Genomic DNA, 18919 nt, shown 5'->3' with positions numbered 1-18919 from the left:
AGGCAACACAAAGTTGGTCCCCTAAACTCGGTAGCACTGATGGAATTTCAGTTTCACCTAAGTGGTAGGGTTTGGATGGGATTTGCCAAAATATGAAATCGGTAGGGCCGAGTGGAACTTGTTGGTGGCACCGATTTTTGATATTTGGCTTGGAACAGATATAATTTGTGGAAGACTGGCTGAGTATTTTTGGTGGCTAACTCTAAGGACTTGAGCAACCAATTCATCATAACACCTCATCGCTTTAAATAGTATTGACTTTCTGCTGCGGCAACAAAAGTCCTTCCTTGGCGCTAGGAATTCTTCTTGTTACTTCTCTGGTTTGTGTCGGTTTTTCCCTTGAAGAGCAAAGGGTGATGCAGCACAGGAGCAGTAAGTATTTACCTCGGTTCGAGAACCAAGGTATCGATCCAGAAGGAGGGCCTCATCAAGTCGAGAGTACCTGCGCAAACACAAACAAGCTTGCACCCAACGCTTCAAAGGAGTTGTTAATCCCTTCAAGATTGTTTGCAAAGTGAGATCTGAAGGCAGAAAATGCAATGAAGTAAAAAGTGTAGGGCTGAAAATATGGTGTCGAGTAGACCCTGGGGGCCATAGTGTTCACTAGAGGCTTCTCTCATAATAGCAAATATCATGGTGGGTGAACAAATTACTGTCAAGCAATTCATAGAACCGCGCAAAGTCATGACGATATCTAAGCCAATGATCATACATATAGGCATCACGTCCGAGACAAGTAGACCGATACTTTCTGCATCTACTACTATTACTCCACACATCGACGGCTATCTAGCATGCATCTAGTGTATTGAGTTCATGACGAACAGAGTAACGCCTTAAGCAAGATGACATGATGTAGAGGGATAATCTCAAACCAATGATGAAAACCCCATCTTTTCACCCTTCATGGCAACAACACGATGCTTGCCTCGCTACCCCTTCTGTCACTGGGTGAGGTCACTGCACGGTATGAACCCAAAACCAAGCACTTCTCCCATTGCAAGAATCATAGATCTAGTTGGCCAGACAAAACCCACAACTCGAAGAGAATTACAAGGAGTTGAAATCATGCATAAGAGAGATCAGAAGAAACTCAAATAAGATTCATAGATAATCTGATCATAAATCCACAATTCATCGGATCTCGACAAACACACTGCAAAAGAAGATTACATCGGATAGATCTCCATGAAGATCATGGAGAACTTTGTATTGAAGCTCCAAGAGAGTGAAGAAGCCATCTAGCTACTAGCTATGGACCCGTAGGTCTATGGTGAACTACTCACGCATCATTGGAGAGGTCATGGTGTTGATGAAGAAGCCCTCCATGTCTGAATCCCCCCTCCGGCTGGGCACCAGAATGTGCCCCAGGTGGGATCTTGCGGAGACAGAAGCTTGCGGCGGCGGAAAAGTGATTTCAATGATCTCCTGATTTTTTGGGGATTTTTAGGGAATTTATAGGCACAACCCCTAGTTCAGGGGGCGCTCAGGGGGGGCACAAGCTTGGGTGGCGCGGCCTACCCCCCTGGCCGTGGGGTGGGGGCTTGTGGGGACCCTGAGGCTCCCCTGCCTTGGCTCCCAAGCTTCCCGATCTTCTTCCGTTCGAGAAAAAATCTTTTTGGGGATTTTCTTCCGTTTGGACTCCGTTTCAAAATCTCCTCTGAAAGGGGTCAAAAACATGGAAAAAACATGAACTGGCACTTGGCACTGAGTTAATAAGTTAGTCCCAAAAAATATATAGAAGGCATGCAAAACATCCAAAGTTTGACAAGATAATAGCATGAAACCATCAAAAATTATAGATACGTTGGAGACGTATCAAGCATCCCCAAGCTTAACTCCTGCTCGTCCTCGAGTAGGTGATACGTCTCCAATGTATCTATGATTTTTGATGGTTTCATGCTATTATCTTGTCAAACTTTGGATGTTTTGCATGCCTTTTGTATATTTTTTCGCGACTAACTTATTAACTCAATGAAAATTGCCAGTTCCTATTTTTTCCATGTTTTTGAACCCTTTCAGAGGAGATTTTCAAACGGAGTCCAAACGGAAGGAAATCCCCGAAATGATTTTTTTGGAATGGAAGAAGATCGGGGAACTTGGGAGCCAAGGCAGGGGAGCCCCGGGGGCCCCACAAGCCCACACCCCGTGGCCAGGGGGCGCGCCATCCAGGCTTGTGGGCCCCCTCTATGTCCCCTGACCTAGGTCTTTCGCATATATATTCCCATAAAATCTAGAACAAATCAGGAGATCATCGCAATCGCTTTTCCGCCGCCGCAACCTTCTGTCTCCGCAAGATCCCATCTGGGGCACGTCCTGGTGCCCTGTCGGAGGGGGGATTTGGACATGGAGGGCTTGTTCATCAACACCATGACCTCTCCGATGATGCGTGTGTAGTTCACCATAGACCTACGGGTCCATAGCTAGTAGCTAGATGGCTTCTTCTCTCTCTTGGATCTTCAATACAAAGTTCTCCATGATCTTCATGGAGATCTATCCGATGTAATCTTCTTTTGCGGTGTGTTTGTCGAGATCCGATGAATTCTGGATTTATGATCAGATTATCTATGAATCTTATTTGAGTTTCTTCTGATCTCTCTTATGCATGATTTCATATCCTTGTAATTCTCTTTGAGTTGTTGGTTTTGTCTCGCCAACTAGATCTATGATTCTTGCAATGGGAGAAGTGATTTGTTTTGGGTTCATACCGTGTGGTGACCTCACCAAGTGATAGAAGGGGTAGCGAGGCACGCATCATGTTGTTGCCATCAAGGGTAAAAAGATGGGGTTTTCATCATTGGTTTGAGATTATCCCTCTACATCATGTCATCTTGCTTAAAGCGTTACTCTGTTCGTCATGAACTCAATACACTAGATGCATGCTGGATAGCGGTCGATGTGTGGAATAATAGTAGTAGTTGCACAAAGTATCGGTCTACTTGCCTTGGACGTGATGCCTATATGCATAATCATTGCCTTACATATCGTCATGACTTTGCGTGGTTCTATCAATTGCTAGACAGTAATTTGTTCAACCACCATGATATTTTCTATTTTGAGAGAAGCCTCTACTGAACACTATGGCCCCTAGGGTCTAGTCCACACCATATTTTCAGCCTTACACTTTTTACTTCGTTGCACTTTCCGCCTTCAGATCTCACTTTGCAAACAATCTTGAAGGGATTGACAACCCCTTTGAAGCATTGGGTGCAAGCTTGTTTGTGTTTGCGCAGGTACTCTGGACTTGACGAGACCCTCCTTCTGGATCAATACCTTAGTTCTCAAACTGAGGGAAAAACTTACTGCTCATGTGCTGCATCACCCTTTCCTCTTCAAGGGAAGAACCAACGCAAGCCCAACCTATGTCAACGTATCAATTTCTGGCACTGTTGCCTGTGGGATAGCAGAAAAATTTCTGGCGCCGTTGCCTGGGAGGAAGATCAAGTCAAGAACTCATCCAAGTAGGTGTCACAAACTCATCTCTTCCATTTACTTTGTTTGCCAGTTGCTTCTCGTTTTCCTCTCCCCCACTTCACAAATTTGCCTTTTTATTCGCCTTTTCGTTCGCCCTTTCGTTCGCCCTTTTTCTCGCTTGCTCTTTGTTTGCTCGCGTGCTTGCTTGCTTGTTGAAGTCACCATGAATGAAAACACCAAACTTTGTGACTTCTCGAATACTAATAATAATGATTTTATTAGTACTCTGATTGCTCCCGCCACTAGTGCGGAGTCATACGAAATCAATGCCGCTTTGTTGAATCTTGTTATGAAAGAGAAATTCTCTAGCCTTCCTAGTGAAGATGCCGCATCCCATATCAATACCTTAATTGAGCTTTGCGATATGCAAAATAAAAAAGATGTGGATAATGACGTGATTAAATTAAAGCTTTTTCCTTTCTTGTTGCGAGATCGCGCAAAAACTTGGTTTTCTTCTTTGCCCAAAAATAGTATCGATTCTTGGGATAAGTGCAAAGATGCTTATATATCCCAGTATTTTCCGCCGGCTAAGATCATCTCTCTCCGTAATGATATCATGAATTTCAAGCAACTTGATCATGAACATGTTGCACAAGCTTGGGAGAGAATGAAATTGATGATTAGAAATTGTCCGGCTCATGGGTTGAGTCTTTGGATGATTACTCAAATCTTTTACGCTGGCTTGAATTTCGCTTCTAGAAATATCTTGGACTCCGCCTCAGGTGGAACGTTCATGGAAATCATGTTAGGGGAAGCCACAAAGCTCTTAGACAACATCATGACGAAATACTCTCAGTGGCACACTAAAAGGTTACCTACTAGTAAGAAGGTACACGCTATAGAAGAAATTAACTCGTTGAGTGCTAAGATGGATGAGTTAATGAATTTGGTTGCTAGTAGAAGTGCTCCTTTGGAGCCTAATGATATGCCTTTGTCTTCTTTGATTGAGAGTAGCAACGCTAGCTTGGACGTTAATTTTGTTGGTAGGAATAACTTTGGCAACAACAACGCTTTTAGAGGAAACTATGTTCCTAGGCCTTTTCCTAGTAACTCCTCTAATAACTTTGGCAACTCCTACAACAATACTCATGGAAATTACAATAGATTACCCTCTGATCTTAAGAGTAATATCAAAGAGTTCATCAACTCTCAAAATATTTTCAATGCGTCCATAGGGGAAAAACTACTCAAAATTAACGATTTGGCTAAGAGCGTGGATAGGATTTCTTGTGATGTTGATGCTTTGAAAGTTAGATGTGCTCCTCCCAAAATCAACATGGATGAAACTTTGAAAGCTATGTGTGTTTCCATGATTGAGAGCCAAGAAAGAACCGCCCAAATTTGTGCTAGACATGAATGGCTTAATAAGGCGTGTTCTCATGATGAGAATCACGAAGATCTTAAAGTGCTTGGTGTGACTCCCATTGAATCTTTGTTTTCTTGTTTCAAACCTAATGATTATGGGGCTGGATGTGAATCCACTTTGGTTGAAAAGTGCCCCAATGATTCGGAGTCCATCTATCTTGATGCTAGAAGCATTAAAAGTGGAGTAGAAGACATTAAAACTTTGAGTAGTAATGAAATTACTACCGTGGATTTCAAGGAATTCAATTATGATAGTTGCTCCTTGATTGAATGCATTTCTTTGATGCAATCCATGTTAAACTCTCCACACGCTTATAGCCAAAACAAAGCCTTTACCGATCATATCATCGAAGCTATGATAAAATCTCTTGAAGAGAAACTTGAATTGGAAGTCTCCATCCCTAGAAAACTTCATGATGAGTGGGAACCTACCATCAAAATCAAAATCAAAAACTATGGGTGCAATGCTTTGTGTGATTTGGGTGCTAGCATTTCTGCGATTCCAAAGTCTTTATGTGATGTTCTGGGTTTTAATGAGATTGAAGAGTGTTCTCTTAATTTGCATCTTGCTGATTCTACTATCAAGAAACCCATGGGAAGGATCAATGATGTTCTTATTATTGCAAATAGGAACTATGTACCCGTGGATTTCATGGTGCTTGACATTGATTACAATCCTACATGCCCTATTATTCTTGGTAGACCTTTCCTAAGGACTATCGTTGCTATCATCGATATGAAGGAAGGGAATATTAGATTTCAATTTCCTTCAAGGAAGGGCATGGAACACTTTCCTAGAAATAAAATAAGATTGCCTTATTAATCCATGATGAGGGCCACTTATGGTTTGAGCACCAAAGACGACGATACGTGATTCTATCGCTTCTATGCCTAGCTAAGGGCGTTAAACAATAGCGCTTGTTGGGAGGCAACACAATCAATTTATCTTTTTCTTTCTGTTTTGTTGCGTCCACACTTTCATAATTCTGTTGTGATTGTGTTTTTTTGTTTCTTTTTGTGTTTGAGCCAAGTAAAGCCTTTATGACTAGTCTTGGTAATGGTTGCTTGATCTTGCTGGAAAAAGACAGAACATTTTCTCTCACGAGATGATTTTTCATTTTTACTCAGAATGAGAATTTTATTTGATTCTTTTTGCTGCTGATTGATATTCTTTTTTCCTAGGCCGTACTAATTTTTCAGATTTTTTGAGGTACCATAAGTATACGAAGTGTACAGATTGCTACAGACTGGTCTGTTTTTGACAGATTCTGTTTTTTTAGTTGGTTGCTTGTTTTCATGAAACTATGGTTACTATCGGGGGGGTACTAGCCATGGTAAAGTGAGAATACAGTAGCCGATCATCAATATAGATGGAATTCAAGTTTGCTACAGTACCAAAAGAAGTGGTAGTTTGTTTTCTTGTACTAATGTTATCACAAGTTTCTGTTTAAGTTTTGTGTTGTGAAGTTTTCAAGTTTTGGGTGATGTTCTCATGGACAAAGAGATAAGGAGTGGAAAGTGCTCAAGCTTGGGGATTCCCAAGGCATCCCAAGCCAAATTCAAGGACACCAAAAAGCCTAAGCTTGGGGATGCCCCGGGAAGGCATCCCCTCTTTCGTCTTCAATCCATCGGTAACATTACTTGGAGCTATATATTTATTCACCACATGATATGTCTTTTGCTTGGAGCATCTTGTATCTTAGGAGTCTTTTCTTTTTTTGTGTCACAAACATCCTTTCTGCACACCTTTTTTAGAGAGAGACATGCACTCATCGTGATTTTGCTAGAATGCTCATAGTGCTTCACTTATATCTTTTGAGCTAGATACTTTTGCTCTTGTGCTTCACTTATATCTTTAGAGCACGGCAGTGCATGACTTGGTAGTTGGCTTATGCTATGAAAGAAGTCCCAAATGTGCTAGGTACCCAAAGAGGATGCAAAAACCTCCATATTCATTTGCATTGAGTAGAAAGAGAAGTTTCGATTCCTCTCAGTTAGTTTTGAGACGTGGATTCGGTAATATTGAGAGTTATGTTAGTAGGGTGTTGTCAATCTAGAGATACTTGTGTTGAAGTTAGTGATTCCCGTAGCATGCACGTATGGTGAACCGCTATGTTAGGAAGTCGGAGCATAATTGATCTATTGATTTTCATCCTTTGTGTTGAGGTTGGGGTCGCGCGATGGTTTACACCTACCAACCCTTCCCCTCAGAGTATGCGTTTAGCACTTTGTTTCGATTACTAATAAAAACTTTCGCAACAAGTATGTGAATTCTTCATGACTAATGTGAGCCCATGGTATATATGCACTTTCACCTTCCACCATTGCTAGCCTCTCTAGTGCTGCACAATTCTCGCCGGTGCACAAACCCACCAAATTCTTTCCTCAAAACAGCCACCATATCTACCTACTATGGCATTTTCATAGCCATTCTGAGATATGTTGCCATGCAACTCCCACCATTCCGTCTCATGACTTGTGCCATCACTCTCATATTTCCATTGCATGATCATAAGATAGCTAGCGAGATGTTTCAACGTCATACGCCATGCTAGATCGTTGCACATCCCGGTACACTGACGGAGGCATTTCCTATGGAGTCATCATCATTGTGATCTTTGAGCTGTGAGTAAATAAAAGTGTGATGATCATCATTATTAGAGCATTGTCCCATGTGAGGAAATAAAAAAAAGAGGCCAAAGAGCCCAAAAACAAAAAAAAAGAACAGAAAAGAAAAAAAGAGGCCTAAGAGCCCAAATGAAAAAAAGAGAAAAAGAGAGAAGGGACAATGTTACTATCTTTTTCCACACTTGTGCTTCATGTTAGCACAATGTTCTTCATGATTGAGAGCTTCTTGCTTTGTCACTTCCATATGCTAGTGAGAATCTTCGTTTTATAACTTGGTTGTATATTCCAATGATGGGCTTCCTCAAAATTGCCCTAGGTCTTCGTGAGCAAGCAAGTTGGATGCACACCCACTAGTTTTCCTCTTGAGCTTTCACATACTTATAGCTCTAGTGCATCCTTTGTATGGCAATCCCTACTCATTCACATTGATATCTCTTAATGGGCATCTCCATAGCCTATTGATACGCCGAGTCAATGTGACCATCTCCTCCTTTTTGTATCACAACCACCACCACACTCTATCCCACCTATAGTGCTATATCCATGGCTCGCGCTCATGTATTGCATGATAGTTATAAAAGGTTTGAGAAAGTAAGAGTGTGAAAACAATTACTTGGCCAATTCCGAGGTTGTGCATGATTTACATTAGTTGTGTGAGGATGAAGGAGCATGGCCAAACTATATGATTTTGTAGGGATAACTTTCTTTGTCCTTGTTATTTTGAAAGTTCATGATTAGTTTGCTAGTTTGCTTGAAGTATTATTGTTTTCATGTCAATAGAAAAATATTGTTTTGAATCTTACGGATCTCAACATTCATGTCACGTGAAAGAAGTTGCAAAGGACAACTAAGCTAGGTAGCATTCCACATCAAAAATTCATTCTTTATCACTTCCCTACTCGAGGACGAGTAGGAGTTAAGCTTGGGGATGCTTGATACATTTCCAACGTATCTATAATTTTTGATGGTTTCATGCTATTATCTTGTCAAACTTTGGATGTTTTGCATGCCTTTTATATAATTTTTTTGGGACTAACTTATTAACTGAGTGCCAAGTGCGAGTTCCTGTTTTTTTCCATGTTTTTGACCCCTTTCAGAGGAGATTTTGAAACGGAGTCCAAATGGAAGAAAATCCCCGAAATTTTTTTTTTTGGAACGGAAGAAGATCGGGGAACTTGGGAGCCAAGGCAGGGGATCCCCAGGGGCCCCACAAGCCCCCACCCCGTGGCGAGGGGGCCGCGCCATCCAGGCTTGTGCGCCCCCTGGACGTCCCCTAACCTAGGTCTTTCGCCTATATATTCATAACATCCAGAAAAAATCAGGAGATCATCGCAATCACTTTTCCGCCGCCTCAAGCTTGTGTCTCCGCAAGATCCCATCTAGGGCACGTCCTGGTGCCCTGCCAGAGGGGGGATTCGGACGCGGAGGGCTTCTTCATCAACACCATGACCTCTCTGATGATGCGTGAGTAGTTCACCATAGACCTACGGGTCCATAGCTAGTAACTAGATAGCTTCTTCTCTCTCTTGGATCTTCAATACAAAGTTCTCCATGATCTTCATGGAGATCTATCCGATGTAATCTTCTTTTGTTGTGTGTTTGTCGAGATCTGATGAATTGTGGATTTATGATCAGATTATCTGTGAATCTTATTTGAGTTTCTTCTGATCTCTCTAATGCATGATTTCATATCCTTGTAATTCTCTTCGAGTTGTGGGTTTTGTCTGGCCAACTAGATCTATGATTCTGGCAATGGGAGAAGTTCTTGGTTTTGGGTTCATACCGTGCGGTGACCTCACCCAGTGACAGAAGGGGTAGCGAGGCACGCATCGTGTTGTTGCCATCAAGGGTAAAAAGATAGGGTTTTCATCATTGGTTTGAAATTATCCCTCTACATCATGTCATCTTTCTTAAAGCGTTACTATGTTCGTCATGAACTCAATACACTAGATGTATGCTGGATAGCGGTCAATGTGTGGAGTAATAGTAGTAGATGCAGAAAGTATCGGTCTACTTGTCTCGGACGTGATGCCTATATGCCTAATCATTGCCTTAAATATCGTCATGACTTTGCGCAGTTCTATCAATTGCTCAATAGTAATTTGTTCACCACCGTGATATTTGCTATTTTGAGAGAAGCCTCTAGTGAACACTATGGCTCCCAGGGTCTACTCCACACCATATTTTCAGCCTTGCACTTTTTACTTCGTTGCACTTTCCGCCTTCAGATCTCACTTTGCAAACAATCTTGAAGGGATTGACAACCCCTTTGAAGCGTTGGGTGCAAGCTTGTTTGTGTTTGCGCAGGTACTCTAAACTTGACGAGACCCTCCTTCTGGATCGATACCTTGGTTCTCAAACTGAGGGAAATACTTACTGCTCCTGTGCTGCATCACCCTTTCCTCTTCAAGGGAAGAACCAACGCAAGCCCAGCCTCTGTTGTTTGTGGGATAGCAGTAGGGAAGTGATAAAGAATGAAGTTTTGATGTGGAATGCTACCTAGCATAGTTGTCCTTTGCAACTTCTTTCACGTGACATGAATGTTCAGAATACAGTAATACTTCAAGCAAACTAGCAAAGTAATCATGAACTTTCAAAATAACAAGGCCAAAGAAAGTTATCCCTAGAAAATCATATAGTCTGGCTATGCTCCATCATCCTCACACAACAAATGTAAATCATGCACAACCCCGGTATTGGCCAAGTAATTGTTTTCGCACCCCTACTTTCTCAAACTTTTTAATACTATCACGCAATACATGAGCGCGAGCCATGGATATACCACTATGGGTGGAATAGAGTGTGGTGGTGGTTGTGAGACAAAAAAGAGGAGATGGTCACATTGACTCGGCGTATCAAAGGGCTATGGAGATGCCCATTAATAGATATCAATGTGAATGAGTAGGGATTGCCATACAAAAGATGCACTAGAGCTATAAGTATGTGAAAGCTCAAAAGGAGAACTAGTGGGTGTGCGTCCAACTTGCTTGCTCACAAATACCTAGGGCAATTTTGAGGAAGCCCATCATTGGAATATACAAGCCAAGTTATATAATGAAGATTCCCACTAGCATATGGTGGTGACAAAGCAAGAAGCTTGCAATCATGAAGAACATGGTGCTAGCATGAAGCACAAGTGTGGAAAAAGATAGTAGCATTGTCCCTTCTCTCATTTTCTCTCGTTTTTTCATTTGGGCTCTTACGCCTCTTTTTTTCTTTTATTTTTTGGGCTCTTTGGCCTCTTTTTTTATTTCCTCACATGGGACAATGCTCTAGTAATGATGATCAGCACACTTTTATTTACTCACAGCTCAAAGATCACAATGATGATGACTCCATAGGAAATGCCTCTGGCAGTGTACCGGGATGTGCAACGATCTAGCATGGCGTATGACGTTGAAACATCTCGCTAGCTATCTTACGATCATGCGATGGAAATATGAGAGTGACGGCACAAGTCATGAGACGGAACGGTGGGAGTTGATTGGCAATATACCTCGGAATGGCTATGAAAATGCCATAGTAGGTAGATATGGTGGCTGTTTTGAGGAAGGAATTTGGTGGGTCTGTGCACCGGTGAGAATTGCGCGGCACAAGAGAGGCTAGCAATGGTGGAAGGTGAAAGTGCATCTATACCATGGGCTCACATTAGTCATGAATAACTCACATACTTGTTGCGAAAGTTTTTATTAGTAATCGAAACAAAGTGCTAAACGCATACTCCGAGGGGAAGGGCTGGTAGGTGTAAACCATCGCGCGATCCCGACCTCAGCACAAAGGATGACAATCAATAGATCAATTATGCTCCGACTTCCTAACATAGCAGTTCACCATACGTGCATGCTACGGGAATCACTAACTTCAACACAAGTATCTCTAGATTCACAACACCCTACTAACATAGCTATCAATATTACCGAATCCACGTCTCAAAACTAATTGAGAGGAATCGAAACTTCTCTTTCTACTCAATGCACATGAAGATGGAGGTTTTTGTATCCTCTTTGGGTATCTATCACTTTTGGGGCTACTTTCATAGCATAAGCCAACTACCAAATCACGCACCGCTGTGCTCTAAAAGATATAAGTGAAGCACTAGAGCAAAAGTATTTAGCTCAAAACATATAAGTGAAGCACACAGAGCAAAAGTGTCTAGCTCAAAAGATATAAGTGAAGCACTATGAGCATTCTAGCAAAATCATGATGAGTACATGTCTCTCTCTCTCTCAAAAAGGTGTGCAGCAAGGATGATTGTGACACAACAAAAGGAAAGGACTCCTACAAGACGCTCCAAGCAAAACACATATCATGTGGTGAATAAAAATATAGCTCCAAGTAATGTTACCGATGGATTGAAGACGAAAGAGGGGATGCCTTCCCGGGGCATTGATGTTTGCTGTGTATCCCTTGCAATTGCGCCAGAAATAGTTGTGTCGACGGCACCAGGAATCCTTCAGCTACGGCTACGCCTTAAGAGTCTTCCTAGGAAAGTATGCAAAGGATTTCCCCCGTGGCCTTGGAGCCTTGCCTTGGTATTCCCTCGAAGCGGATAGGGTGATGTAGCACAACAACAGTAAGTATTTCCTCAGTTTAAGAGCCAAGGTATCAATCCGGCGGAAGAGTATCTCAAGATCCTGCACACACACAAAAGCTTGCACCCAACGCTATGAAGGGGTTGTCAATCCCTTATAGATTGTTTGCCAAATGACAACTGAAAGCAACAAAGTAACAAAGCAAAGTAAAAGCAGAGATGTAAACGATGGATGTTAATAGACCCGGGGGCCGTAGAGTTTACTAGTGGCTTCTCTCTTGAAAGCAAGTAGACGGTGGGTGAAAAAATTACTGTCGAGCAATTGGTATAACTATGCAGAGTCGTGACTATATCTATGCAATGATTATTTCTATAGGCATCACGTCCGAAACAAGTAGACCGATACTTTCTGCATCTACTACTATTACTCCACATGTCGACCGCTATCCAGCATACATCTAGTGTATTAAGTCCATAAGAACAGAGCAACGCCTTAAGAAAGATGATATGATGTAGAGGGATAATCTCAAACCAATGATAAAAACCCCATCTTTTTACCCTTGATGGCAACTGCTTGATGTGTGCCTTGTTGCCCTAGTGTCACTGGGAAAGGTCACCACATGGCAGAACCCAAAACCAAGCACTTCTCCCATTGCAAGAATCATATATCTAGTTGGCCAAACAAAACCCAAGACTCGAAGAGACTTACAAGGATATCAAATCATGCATATAAGAAATTAGCAAAGACTCAAATATATATCATAGATAATCTGATCACAAGTCCACAATTCATCGGATCTCGACAAACACACCGCCAAAGAAGATTACATCGGATAGATCTCCTTGAAGATCATGGAGAACTTTGTATTGAAGATCCAAGAGAGAGAAGAAGCCATCTAGCTACTAACTATGGACCCGTAGGTCTGAAGTGAACTACTCACGAATCATTGGAGGGGCGATGATGATGATGAAGAAGCCCTCCACCTCCAAAGTCCCCACCGGCAGGTTGCCGGGAAGGCTCTCCAGATGAGATCTCGCGGAAATGGAAGCTTGCGGCGGCGGAAAAGTATTTTCGAGGCTCCCCAATTTTTTGCGGAATATTTGGGAATTTATAGGCCAAAGACCTAGGTCAGGGGGCGGCCAGGGAGGCCACAAGCCTGTCCACCGCCGCCTCCCCCCTGGTGGCGGAGTGGGGGATTGAGGGCTCCCTGGAGCCCACCTGGCTTGGCCCAAAAGCCCCCTGGACTTCTTCCGTTCGGGAAAAAATCATTTCGCGGTTTTTCTTCCGTTTGGACTCCGTTCCAAAATCAGATCTGAAAAGAGTCAAAAACACGGAAAAACAGGAGCTGGCACTTGGCACTGAATTAATAAGTTAGTACCAAAAAGACATAAAAAGGTACATAAAACATACAAAGAAGGCAAGATAACAGCGTGAAACCATCAAAAATTATAGATGCGTTTGAGACGTATCAAGCATCCCCAAGCTTAACTCCTGCTCGTCCTCGAGTAGGGAAGTGATAAGAATGAATTTTTGATGCTTTCGTGCTACCTAGCATAGGTGTCCTTTGTAATTCCTCTTATGTGACATGAATGTTCAGATCCATTAGATTCACAACAATAGTTTGCTATTGACGTGGAAACAATAATAATTCAAGCAAACTAGCAAAGTAATCATGAACTTCCAAAATAACAAGGCCAAAAGAAAGTTATCCCTACAAAAGCATATAGTCTGGCTATGCTCTATCATCATTGCACAATGAATTTAAATCATGCACAACCCCGGTATTGGCCAAGTAATTGTTTCACACCTTTACTTTCTCAAACATTTTCAACTCTCACGCAATACATGAGCGTGAGCCATGGTTATAGCACTATAGATGGTGTGGAATGTGGTGGGGGTTGCAAGACAAAAAGGAGAAGATAGTCACATTAACTAGGCATATCAATGAGCTGTGGAGATGCTCATCAATAGATATCAATGTGAATGAGTAGGGATTGCCATACAAATGATGCACTAGAGCTACAAGTATGTGAAAGCTCTTAAAGAAAACTAGTGGGTGTGCATCCAACTTGCTTGCTCACGAAGACCTAAGGCAATTTTGAGGAAGCCTATCATTGGAATATACAAGCCAAGTTATATAATGAGAATTTCCCACTAGCTATATGGTGGTGACAAAACGAGAGACTCTCAATATGAAGATCATGGTGCTCAAAATGCACAAGTGTGGAAAAAGTGGTAGCATTGTCCCTTGTCTCTTTTTCTCTCATTTTTTTATTATTTTGGTGGGCTCTTTGGCCTCTTTTTTATGGGCTTCTTTGGCCTCTTTTATTTCCTCACATGGGACAATGCTCCAGTAATGATGATCATCACACTTTCAACTAAAAACTTAGAGCAACTATGACTCTATATGGAATGCCTTCGGTAGTGTACCGTGGCAATGATCTAGCATGGCATAGACATCAATGGAAACATCATGCTAGCTATCTTACGATCGTGCAAAGGCAATGTAGACGTGGTGGCACATATCATGGTGGTAATTGCATGGCAATATATCTCGGAATGACTTTGAAAAAGCCATAGTAGGTAGGTATGGTGGCTGTTTTGAGGAAGGTTAATGGTGGGTTTTGTGCACCGGCGAAAGTTGCACGGCACTAAGAGGATAGTGATAGTAGAAGGTGAAAGTGCATCTAAACCATGGACTCAACATTAGTCATGAAGAACTCATATACTTGTTGCAAAAGTTTTATTAGTAATTTAAACAAAGCATTCAACGCATACTCCTAGGGGAAGGGTTGGTAGGTATAAACCATCGCGCGATCCCGACCGCCACGCAAAGGATGACAATCAATAGACTAATCATGCTCAGATTTCATCACATAGCGGTTCACCATACGTGCATGCTACGGGAATCACTAACTTCAACACAAGTATTTCTAGATCCACAACACCTTACTAGCATGACTTCAATATTACCATAACCACAACTCAAAACTAATTGGGATGAATCAAACTTCTCTAACTATTCAATGCACATGAAGGTGGAAGTTTTCGTATCCCTTTGGATAACTACCCCTTTTGAGACTACTTTCAAAGCATAGATCCACTACCAAGCCACGCACCGTTGTGCTCTAAAAGATATAAGTGAAGCACATAGAGCAAAATTATCTAGCTCAAAAGATATAAATGAAGCACATGTGAGCTGAATTGTCTACCAAAAGATGTAAGTGAAGCTCGACAAAATCACGGTGTGTGCATGACTCTCTCTCTAGGTTATCATCAAGGATGATTGTGACACAACAAAATAAAAGACTCCTACGATACAAGACGCTCCAAGCAAAAACACATAACATGTGGTGAATAAAAATATAGCCCCAAGTAACGTTACTGATGGATTGAAGACGAGAGAAGGGATGCCTTCCCGGGGCATCCCCAAGCTTAGGCTTTTACGACATCCTTGAATCTCTTGGGGTGCCTTGGGCATCCCCAAGCTTGAGCTCTTGCCACTCTTTATTTCTTTGTCCATAAGAACTTCACCCAAAACTTGAAAACTTCACAACACGAAACTTAAACAGAAACTCGTGATAACATTAGTACAAGAAAGCAAACCACCACTTCCTTAGGTACTGTAGCAAACTTAAATTCTACTTGTGCTGATGTTGGGTTACTGTACTTTCAATCATCCATGGCTAATACCCCCCGATACTATCCATAGTTTCATCAAAATAAGCAACCAACACAACAAAAAACAGAATCTGTTAACACCAGACTAGTCTGTAGCAATCTGTATGTTTCGTATACCTCCGGTACTTCACAAATTCTGAAAAATTACGACAGTCTGAAGAATTTGCGTAGCAATCAGAAGCAAAAGTAATCAACTCAAAAGCTCTTACAGAAAAAAATGAAAATGCTTTTCGTGAGCAAAAAGTTTCTGTCTTTTCCAGCGTGACCAAACGATCATCCCCAAGACTAATCATAACGGTTTTGCTTGGCACAAACGCAAAAATAAACACAAAACACACAATCATAACATAATTATGAAAGTGTGGAAAACACAAAACAGAAAGAAAAAGGATAGATTCGTTGGGTTGCCTCCCAACAAGCGCTTTTGTTTAACGCCCTTAGCTAGGCGAAAGTGATGGAATCACGTATAGTCATCTTTGGTGCTCAAACCATAGGTAGAGTGATCATTTATCATCTTAAGATTTTCATCTTTATTAGATGACTCACCACTAGCTCTAGGAACAAAAACAGGCTTGACGGTCTTTTTGAGAGTAAGATTTGGAGTATTTTGTACAGCGGCAAAAGCGGAACCCAAGTTGGTTATGACATCTTCTAATTTGCCAATTCTAGAAGAATCATTAACTATAAGTTCCTGCTCCTTTAAAATTTTCAAAAAGTTTCCCACTTTGGATCTGTACTGATTAATTTGATTGTGGATCTTTTTATCCAAACCGTCAATAAGTTCAACTGTGGCAATTTTGTTTTCATTAGCGTCAAGCCTTTGCATCACATGTTCCAAGGTCAAGATAGTTCCATTAACCATGAGCGGGGGTGAGCCTACCAGATTAATGATAGCTCTATAGGAGTCAACAGTATGGCTCCCCAAAAAGTTCCCGCCTACAATGGTATCAAGGATATACCTATTCCAAGGAGAAATTCCAACATAGAAACTGCGAAGGAGGACGGTAGTGGATTCCTTACGAGTAGATCTACTTTGAGCATTGCAAATCCTGTACCATGCGTCCTTCAAATTTTCTTCCTCATTCTGCCTGAAATTGAGAACTTCATTTTCAGGGGTGTCGTTTGGAGTGGTGGGTCTAGCCATTGATGGACTATCTCACGCACAAACGAGCGGGAAGAGAGAATGAAATGGGCAAAAGGAAACGGCGAAGGAGAAAGGAGAATGGAAATGGAAAATGTGAAGTGGGGGAGAGGAAAACGAGAGGCAACTGGCAACAAAAGTAAATGCAAGAGAAGAGTTTGTGAGACCTACTTGGATAGATCTTGATTTCTCCTCCCCGGCAACGGCGCCAGATATAGTTCTGATGTTTGTTGTGTATCCCTTGCAATGGCACCAGAAATAGTTGTGTCGAGGACGCCAGGAATTCTTCAGCTATGGCTACGCCTTAAGAGACTTCCTAGGCAAGTATGCAAAGGATTTCCCCCGTGGCCTTGGAGCCTTGCATTGGTGTTACCTCGAAGCGGAAAGGGTGATGTAGCACAGCGACGGTAAGTATTTCCCTTAGTTTGAGAACCAAGGTATCAATCCGGCGGAAGAGTATCTCAAGATCCTGCACAAACACAAAAGCTTGCACCCAACGCTATGAAGGGGTTGTCAATCCCTTATAGATTGTTTACCAAGTGAGAACTGAAAGGAACAAAGTAACAAAGAAAAGTAAAAGCGGAGATGTAAACGATGGATGTGAATAGACCCGGGGGCCGTAGTGTTTACTAGTGGCTTCTCTCATGAAAGCAAGTAAACGGTGGGTGAAAAAATTACTGTCGAGCAATTGATAGAACTGTGCAGAGTCATGACGATATCTATGCAATGATTGTTTCTATAGGCATCACGTCCGAAACAAGTAGACCGATACTTTCTGCATCTACTACTATTACTCCACACGTCGACCGCTATCCAACATGCATCTAGTGTATTAAGTCCATAAGAACAGAGTAATGCCTTAAGCAAGATGACATGTTGTAAAGGGATAATCTCAAACCAATGATAAAAACCCCATCCTTTTACCCTTGATGGAAATTGCTTGATGTGTGCCTTGCTGCCCCTACTGTCACTGGGAAAGGTCACCACATGGCAGAACCCAAAACCAAGCACTTCTCCCATTGCCAGAATCATAGATCTAGTTGGTCAAACAAAACCCAAGACTCGGAGAGACTTACAAGGATATCAAATCATGCATATAAGAAATCAGCAAAGACTCAAATATATATCATAGATAATCTGATCACAAGTCCACAATTCATCGGATCTCGACAAACACACCGCCAAAGAAGATTACATCGGATAGATCTCCATGAAGATCATGGAGAACTTTGTATTGAAGATCAAAGAGAGAGAAGAAGCCATCTAGCTACTAACTACGGACGCGTAGGTCTGAAGTGAACTACTCACGAATCATTGTAGGGGCGATGATGATGATGAAGAAGCCCTCCACCTCCAAAGTCCCCTCTGGCAGGGTGCCGGGAAGGGTCTCCAGATGAGATCTCGCGGAAACGGAAGCTTGCGGCGGCGGAAAAGTATTTTCGAGGCTCCCCGATTTTTTGCGGAATATTTGGGAATTTATAGGCCAAAGACCTAGGTCAGGGAGGCCACAAGCCTGCCCACCGCCGCCTCCACCCTAGTGGCGGAGTGGGGGCTTGTGGGCTCCATGGAGCCCACCTGGCTTGGCCCAAAAGCCCCCTGGACTTCTTCCGTTTGGGAAAAAATCATTTCGGGGTTTTTATTCCGTTTGGACTCCGTTCCAAAATCAGATCTAAAAAGAGTCAAAAACACGGAAAAAACAGGAACTGGCACTTGGCACTGAATTAATAAGTTAGTCCCAAAAAGATATAAAAAAGGTACATACAACATACAAAGAAGGCAAGATAACAGCGTGAAACCATCAAAAATTATAGATGCGTTTGAGACGTATCAGGCATCCCCAAGCTTAGGCTTTTTGGTGTCCTTGAATTTGGCTTGGGATGCCTTGGGCATCCCTAATCTTGAGATGTTTCCACTCCTTATCTCATCGTCCATGAGAACATCACCCAAAACTTGAAATCTTCACAACACAAAACTTAAACAGAAACTCGTGATAACGTTAGTACAAGAAAACAAACTACCACTTCTTTTGGTACTGTAGCAAACTTGAATTCCATATATATTGGTGTTGAGATACTGTATTCTCACTTTTCCATGGCTA

Source organism: Hordeum vulgare, chromosome 7H (assembly GCF_904849725.1).
Source record: "Hordeum vulgare subsp. vulgare chromosome 7H, MorexV3_pseudomolecules_assembly, whole genome shotgun sequence".
Taxonomy (NCBI): domain Eukaryota; kingdom Viridiplantae; phylum Streptophyta; class Magnoliopsida; order Poales; family Poaceae; genus Hordeum; species Hordeum vulgare.
The sequence above is the reverse complement of the archived record's forward strand: the minus strand, read 5'-3'. Positions refer to the sequence as shown.